General features: G+C 39.4%; 1 pseudogene; it reads right to left on the reverse strand.

Annotated features, from left to right (window-relative positions):
* Positions 1 to 7,252: 7,252 nt before the first annotated feature.
* LOC148543141 (5S ribosomal RNA) lies at positions 7,253 to 7,371 on the reverse strand (annotated as a pseudogene).
* Positions 7,372 to 8,483: the final 1,112 nt, after the last annotated feature.

Here is an 8,483-nt window from a genome sequence, read left to right on the forward strand (position 1 = left end):
GGCAGCACGGAAGCCTCTGACTACCCCCTGGGACAACAGTGCTTGCCTGCGCAGATCAAAGGCAGAAATACCCAGCGAGTCCCGACATTTATAACAAGCGGTAAATGAGAAAAACCGCACATTGATAATTAAAGAAGCCCAAATATATAAATAGTAAAATGATAAATGCACGCATTAAAAAAAAAACACCAGAGAAAAAATAATAATAAATAGCAGTGGCACAAATAACATTAGTAACAAGTGTTAAAATGCTTAACACTCAGTAAACCTTCCCTTTTGTTTGATAAGCTGGCAACATTGTGGCGTTCTGACTTTAGATTAAAACAAACAGGCGGGACTGCGCTTAATAAAATTCAAATTGTGAAATGGCAGAGAGACATATAGCAGTCAGAGTTCCAAAAAATCTTGGTTTTAATCACATATAAAGAATCATAAAAGATGCAATAAAAAAACACAACATGGTATAAAATTACTAATAAGTATACTAGTAATATTAACTATATTGTGTGCATCTAAACATCAATCCAGACTGACATTCAGGTTATCAATATATGGTATAGAATGTTGTCTCGCGGGAACATAGCATACTAAAATATGTGGGTGTTGTTATCCTTTTATCTTAAAGCACATAAAAGTTCCTCAATAGACTGTTCAAGCTCCACTTGAAAAAAAGGGATATAATCCGTGAGAGATGGTATGCACAAGGAATGAATGTCCCATATATACTGTCCATCTCAACAGGATAAGAGACCTTTCGTGTGATAATAAAGAAGCTTCTGCAGTATCACAGTGAAAGACCACATAAGCTATACCTGGTCAGCTGAGTTTTCCCAGGTGGCAGCCTGATTTGGGCAGCCCTGCACCAGCAGTCCTATTCAGCTCACGTGCCCTCCAGAAGGTCCAGCTGCACAATGTCACCTGAATCCGCTATATGTGAAACGATGTACGGTGTGTGTACTTGCTGCTCTCCTCCATTTGTAAGTAATTGGACCAGGGTAACACTCCAATGTCTCAGTCACAAATCCAGGGGCTGTCTATATAGTAGTCCACTGACTCGTTTCACCCTTATATATGAGGGCTTTATCAAAGGACTCTTTGTCTTTTGAGGAATTTTTATGTGCTTTAAGATAAAAGGAGAACAACACCCACATTTTTAGTATGATATGTTTCCGCGGGACAACATTCTATACCATATATTGATAACCTAAATGTCAGTCTGGATTAATGTTTAGATGCACACAATATAGTTAATATTAGTAGTATACGTATTAGCAATTTTATACTATGTTGCGTATTTTTATTGTATCTTTTATGATTCTTTATATGTGATTAAAACCAAGATTTTTTTGGAACTCTGACTGCTATATGTCTCTCTGCCATTTCACAATTTGAATTTTATTTATTCAGTCCCACCTGTTTGTTTTCATTTTAGCTTCTCCATTTTGGTGCAGACACCTTGTATTGTGGACATGCAGCTTGTATAATAATTAGTCTGTTAAAGAAATTGTTCTTTTTGATCAAACAGTACATAAGCAATTGTAGAGACTCCAAGGAGTAATACTAGCACCGAGGTCATTTGTTGTTTGTTCTGACTTTAGAGTCAGTAAGAGGAGGTGTGTCATGTTTGTGATAGTTTGCAGCAAACATATACTGTAGATATTACACTAGCACTTTATACAGTCATTTATTACCTTTAGTGAGTATGTGTGAATATCACTGTTAGTAGTATTTACATCATATTTTATTCATGCTAAATGGTTTTGTCTTTCAATGATTTATTTCTGCAAAAACATCTAAAATGTTATTGCCTTCTGTCTTCTTGAAATTAAATGAAGGGTATCATCAAAAATGTATTTGGATACGAGTACTGGAAGCATCAGTGCTACGCAGCTATGTCAATGTCGATTAATGAATATTGAAGTTACAAATTAGAATGGAAGGTGACAGGTCTTGCATCAGTTCTCTGTCCTTCATTACTGGATTTTTATATTTTTCCACTTGAAGATTTCTAAGTCAGGTTTGGCCCTACCACTAGGTGATCCTAGGCAGCAGCCTAGGTTAGGGTGCACCTGTGTCTTTATCTCCACCACTGGATGTTTACCCGCCATGTTGGTAATGGGCTGGGAGTGATGATGTCACAGCCTGTCACCAAACCCAACTGGAGAACGTGCCACCCTGCACCTGCTCCACACAAGGTAAGAAGTTTATGCGGGGAAGCACCTATGACTGGGCAAATGCATGTGCCTCTCCTGATAAGAGTTCATGGGGTTTCTCTTGTGGTCAGCATAGTTAAAAGTTGATCTTATCAAATAAATGTAGGCCAAGTAAATTTAGAGGAATTTTTATTCAGATCATAGCACAAAAAATGGAAATTGCGTTCATAAAGTAAATAATCTTTGCGTAAAAGACAAAAACGGCTGCAAGACCAAGCTTACAAACTTTTGGGAAACATTTTTGAAAAGTTCTTCTGTACCTCTGCCTTTTATTAGAGCATTATTCACTTGCATCTCCACGCCCCAAACTCTCTACAAGGAGCCATGTGGATCAATTATAAACTAGCTGTCAATTTTCTTAACCCTCCACTTACAGCCATGGCCGAAAATCGGTGTGGGAGAGCGTAGGAGAGGGAGGAACCAGCACAAGATTGCGCATTGTGATTGGTCATCCGCTACAACATCCCAGAACTACCATTTGTACATGCTGTGTTACAGAACAGCAGAACCCCAGGGATGACCATGTATTGCTCTCGGAAAGGGATGGGGGTGGGGGGTGGTTTAGTTGCACTACAACCTCTTACTAGGTGAAAGTGAGGCTTTAAGCAACAAATCTAAATTTGTATTCCGTAGTAGAGGTTTAATAAGTAAGTAAGCGAGTAAGTGTGGCTATTTGCCGACTTACAGTACCTCCGGACTCATGGATTTTGGGGCTGCGAGCAAAAATGTGTGAGTCTGACGTGATTCCAAGCTGCGAGGGCAGCGATTGCCGTTGCCAGCGTTTACACGCTGTCCACACGGCACCTAATTATTAACTCCTTCAACATTTATTTATGTCTCTCAGTTTATTTTCCTCTATAATTATTGTAATTGCATTGTATTTGTGACACACCAAACATTTTATCTATATTAGACAGCAAGACAAGCCTGTGATCTGTTGTTTTTGAAACTTTTGTTTCATTTAAGTAACTGACAGTGTTATTTAGCAGAGTTACAATCTATGTAAAATGAGTTGATTACAACACTGCTTAGCTTGCAAAAAGCTGTAAGACATTAAACAAATCAAACTTTGTTCTGTTGTCTGAGCCAAACTTCAGATTGTCTGCTCTGTGGGAGTAAATAACAGAGGTGTATTCCTGCAATTTCTTTGTAGTGAGAGTTTGGTTGATATGCTCATGCTCAGAATGGACTCTCTGTTTGAAAGTTTATATTGTGGTGTGTCCCAGTCTAGAATGTAGGAAAAAAATTACACCAAAATGTAAGAAAATATTACACCAAAATGTAAGAAAATGTATACTAGCGTGACTAGAGTGCACCTGTCACTAATACTGGGCATAGACTTAAGGATATTGAATTAGAATCTCTATACACTCCTGCCTATACCTTCTAATATCCTGCCTATACCTTCTAATATCCTGCCTATACCTTCTAATATCCTGCCTATAAACCTCTAAGGATGACGCTATTTTGTGTATGCAGTCATACAGTAAATAAAGACTCCAGACCTTGAACCTGTTGTTCCAAAGCACAAAGTGATATTTCAAGTAAAAGTACAGTCAGTTACACGCTATGATCTACGTACAATTTAGTGCAAAGAATTATACAGACCCAAGTACGCAGCGCTTCTGGACCAGATGTAGGCATCAGCAAGAAACCCCCGTCTATCAGCATTCAGCAAGAAGACTCAGACTGGGGTCACAACACACACGTTTGTACTCTCACAGAAACAGACAACACAATAGAGAGGCTTGTCGCTGATGCCATTGGTTTCCAAGGAGGATGCATCTGTTGCAGAGCATTTAACAGGTTGATTCAAATAGACACAGTCCAGCCTCTAACAACTGGTTGTCTTTGGTTTCCTGCCTCATGCACATCCTAACAGTTGGTCATATAATGTACATTTCGGTGCTTTAAGTCTCTGTGGTCCATAAGTTGAGAATGCAAGTTGCGATCTTCACACCGACGATACCAGAATGCTGTTGAACGAGTGCAGATCAGTATAATATCAAACATGACTTACTTATCATGTATTAAACCTTAGCTACCAAATAACCTTTATTTCACAGCAATTATAATAAATGAACAAACTTGAATCTTATACTTTAAAGCTTATGAGACCTTTTATGTGAATATGTACTGTGTAGGTATTTGGGGTTTGATATAAAGACGCTAGTTAACTTGGGGCAGATGCGTGCGCATGAAGCTAACAAACAGCGTTTTCATACAGGATCTTATGCATTCGCTAATATGCGACTAGTTAACAGCGCAATTGTGCGTATTTATGTGTGTATGAGAAATGGTGTAAGATGCAATCGCATGATGCTAATAGTAACATCGCCATATGTACTTAAGTGTGAGTTTAGCTAAAATGGTGCTGGGCGGCCATTCGCAAAATGGCATTTTGCGACCTGATTTACAAGAGGGCGTCTTGCGACCAGTCGCAAGATGGCGTCGTTACGACCTAATTTTAAGCTGGTCTTGTCTCAGCCAATTATCATCCAGCTTCGACAGTCTATACAATTATTTGTCAGATATCTGTCCAATCTGACTGGTTGGAATGAAAATCTGGTAATGTATGGGAACAAATGACAATCGATTATATGAAAACAGACAAAAACGATTGTTCAAATTGGTTAAATTTGTTTTATTTAAACCAATTTGTCTGAACAACCATTTTTGTCTGTTTTCCAGTGTTTGTGAGCAAATGTTCAATTGTCATTTGCTCCCATACATAACCAGATTTTCATTCCAACTAGCCAGATTGGACAGATATCTGACAGATACAGTGCATCCGGAAAGTATTCACAGCGCTTCACTTTTTCCACATTTTGTTATGTTACAGCCTTATTCCAAAATGGAATAAATTAATTGTTGTCCTCAATAATGCCCCATAATGACAACGTGTAAAAACTAAGGAATCACATGTACATAAGTATTCACAGCCTTTGCCATGAAGCTCAAAATTGAGCTCAGGTGCACCCTGTTTCCACTGATCATCCTTAAGATGTTCCTACGGCTTAATTGGAAGCAACCTGTGGTAAATTCAGTTGATTGGACATGATTTTGAAAGGCATACACCTGTCTATATAAGATCCCACACTTGACAGTGCATGTCAGAGCACAAACCAAGCATGAAGTCCAAGGAATTGTCTGTAGACCTCCGAGACAGATTTGTCTCGAGGCACAAATCTGGGGAAGGGTACAGAAAAATATCTGCTCCTTTGAAGGTCCCAATGAGCACAGTGGCCTCCATCATCTGTAAATGGAAGAAGTTCGGAACCAGCAGGACTCTTCCTAGAGATGGCCGGCCGTCTAAAGTGAACCATCGGGGGAGAAGGGCCCTAGTCAGGGAGGTGACCAAGAACCTGATGGTCACTCTGTCAGAGCTACAGCATTCCTCTGTCGAGAGGGGAGAACCTTCCAGAAGGACAACCATCTCTGCAGCAATCCACCAATCAGGCCTGTATGGTAGAGTGGCCAGACGGAAGCCACTCCTTAGTAAAAAGCACATGGCAGCCCACCTGGAGTTTGCCAAAATGCACCTGAAGGACTCTCAGACCATGAGAAACAAAATTCTCTGGTCTGATGAGACAAAGTTTGAACTCTTTGGTGTGAATGCCAGGCGTTATGTTTGGAGGAAACCAGGCACCGCTCATCACCAGGCCAATACCATCCCTACAGTGAAGAATGGTGGTGGCAGCATCATGCTGTGGGGATGATTTTCAGCGGCAGGAACTGGGAGACTAGTCAGGATAGAGGGAAAGATGAAGGCAGCAATGTACAGAGACATCCTGGATGAAAACCTGCTCCAGAGCGCTCTTGACCTCAGACTGGGGCGACGGTTCATCTTTCAGCAGGATAATTGATATCTTGGCACACAGCCAAGATATCAAAGGAGTGGCAGCCATTTTGTCAAGTCTAATGAATATCACTGAATCCTTGTAAAACGATAGCCTGAATCCTCATAAATATTGAGTACCACAACATAAAATGATGTCACTGTGCATAGATGACTGGTACACACCTTAATTGTCAAGTGTAATACAGTCAGGTGCATAAATATTGGGACATTGACAGAATTTTCATATTTTGGCCTCTATTTACCACCACAATGGCTTTGAAATGAAACAAACAAGATGTGCTTTAACTGCAGACTTTCAGATTTAATTTGAGGGTAATTCCATCCAAATCAGGTGAACGGTGTAGGAATTACAATGGTTTCTATATGTGCCTCCCACTTTTTAAGGGACCTGATTTGGATGTAATTACCCTAAAATTAAAACTGAAAGTTTGCAGTTAAAGCACATCTTGTTTGTTTCATTTCAAAGCCATTGTGGTGGTGAATAGAGGCCAAAATATGAAAATTCTGTCAATGTCCCAATATTTATGCACCTGACTGTATATTGCCGTTATGTCTGCTTGGTGTCATATTGAAGTGCTACACATTCTTTTTTGGCACTTCTCAGTTCTTCCACCCTGATTTCCCCATAAAGTTGTGAAAACTTGTATTTCCCAGGTCCAGTTTAACAATTAGTGGATGGGATATGTTTTTTGGGGGAGTATTAGCCCAAATGCAAAGAGATGCATCTCCATAACGTTGCTTCCACCAGCTTGAACAGTTGTGTTGATAAAGTGAACAGGGAGGATTCCGCACAGAAACATAACTAGAATTGCTATAACCAACCATCTGTGTCTGTAAATAATTTATACATCCAAAAAATGTTGGTGGTGCTCCCACAGCCTAAGTATAACAGAGTATTTAACAGAAGAAAAAGTAAGGCTATTTTTTGGGGCACACTTATGTAAGAATTCTTTGTAGTTAAGTAAAATATAGCTTTTATTAATTATGATAAAACATACCAGGTACATACACAATTATTAATGGCGAAAATATAATAAACAATTTCTGCAGATTACCCCACACACCAAATTAGGGATAAATATGCTTATTTATAGAGTGTTGCAACAAATACCATAGAAATCGGTATCTAGGCTACACAGTATGCAATCCTATGATCCCCATTAAACAGTACAATATATGTCTACAGAACCTGGTATTCTTAAGTGGTCCCCCACAATAATACTAACCAGGCCTATCACTGGATCGCTTCCAAGATCAGACGAGTTTGGGCATAAGCAGTGAAGTATGACTGTAGACCATCGCTACTGAAAATATATGGGGATTCACCCTATGCACACAGTCTGAGCCTATTATAAAATGTAGGACTGTTCTCAACAGAGAGGTCCAATTGATAATTCGTTGCTATCAAGACAGGTAATGCATAAGCATGCCTTCCTTGTGATGCAAACAATATGGCATAAGTAACATAAGCATATATAACTTATAGAAAGCACCACATAGGTAACTGTATCAGAAGAAATTATAATACTGAGTTCCAAGCATGCATAGAAAAATAGGAACTTTACAATAGTGACAAACAAAGTGACAAAGCCTGACAAAACACATAAAGTACACATGTACTAAAAGCAATCATCACATAAGCATAGAACATCATTGGAGGTATATTATTAATAATTGTGATGATTGCATAGAACCTCCTTATGCAGACAAATCCCCTGCCATTAAACAATGTCTGACAGTGTTTTCTGCCTCAACTAAGATTTCCAAAAATAATACTGCAGTAAGGCAGATTAGCATACAGCCCCAATGTCCTTAATACATGCCACACACAGAGAGAAATCCCAAGGATGCACAAAATTAGCAGCTTTAAATGGGAAGCAAACTATGTGGCAGGAGTGCGTTGTATGCAAATCAAAATAGCAATTGGGGGATAGCCATGGAAAGTAGAGATTAAATATAAGACAGGCTAAGACTTCATAAATTTCACCGGCTGACCAGACATAATAATCTGTCAGCCTTTATACATTACCAGTGTGGGGTAAACCCGCAGCCCAGTTGAGTTGTGTTGATGCAAGAAGGATTCCTGCTTTCGTACTGTTGTCTCCATATCCTCACCCTATCGTCTTCATGCTGTAAATTGGAAACATGATTTGTCAGACCACGTTGTGATCCATTTAAAATTACTTCATGTCAAGTGGGCAGCACAGACGGTGTAATGGTTAGCATTACTGTATCACAGCACTGATGTTGTGGGTTTTGTACATTCTGCCTGTGCTTGCGTGGGTTTCCTCTAGATACTTAGGTTTAAAATATACTGGTCAGGTCAATTGGCTCCCATCGAATATTAACCCTACATTGCATGTGTGTGTGCATGTGATAGGGAACATAGATTGTAAGCTCCGCTGGAG

The sequence above is a fragment of the Taudactylus pleione genome, unplaced genomic scaffold (genome assembly GCF_031769625.1).
Source record: "Taudactylus pleione unplaced genomic scaffold, aTauple2 ptg000006l, whole genome shotgun sequence".
NCBI classification, from domain to species: Eukaryota; Metazoa; Chordata; class Amphibia; order Anura; family Myobatrachidae; genus Taudactylus; species Taudactylus pleione.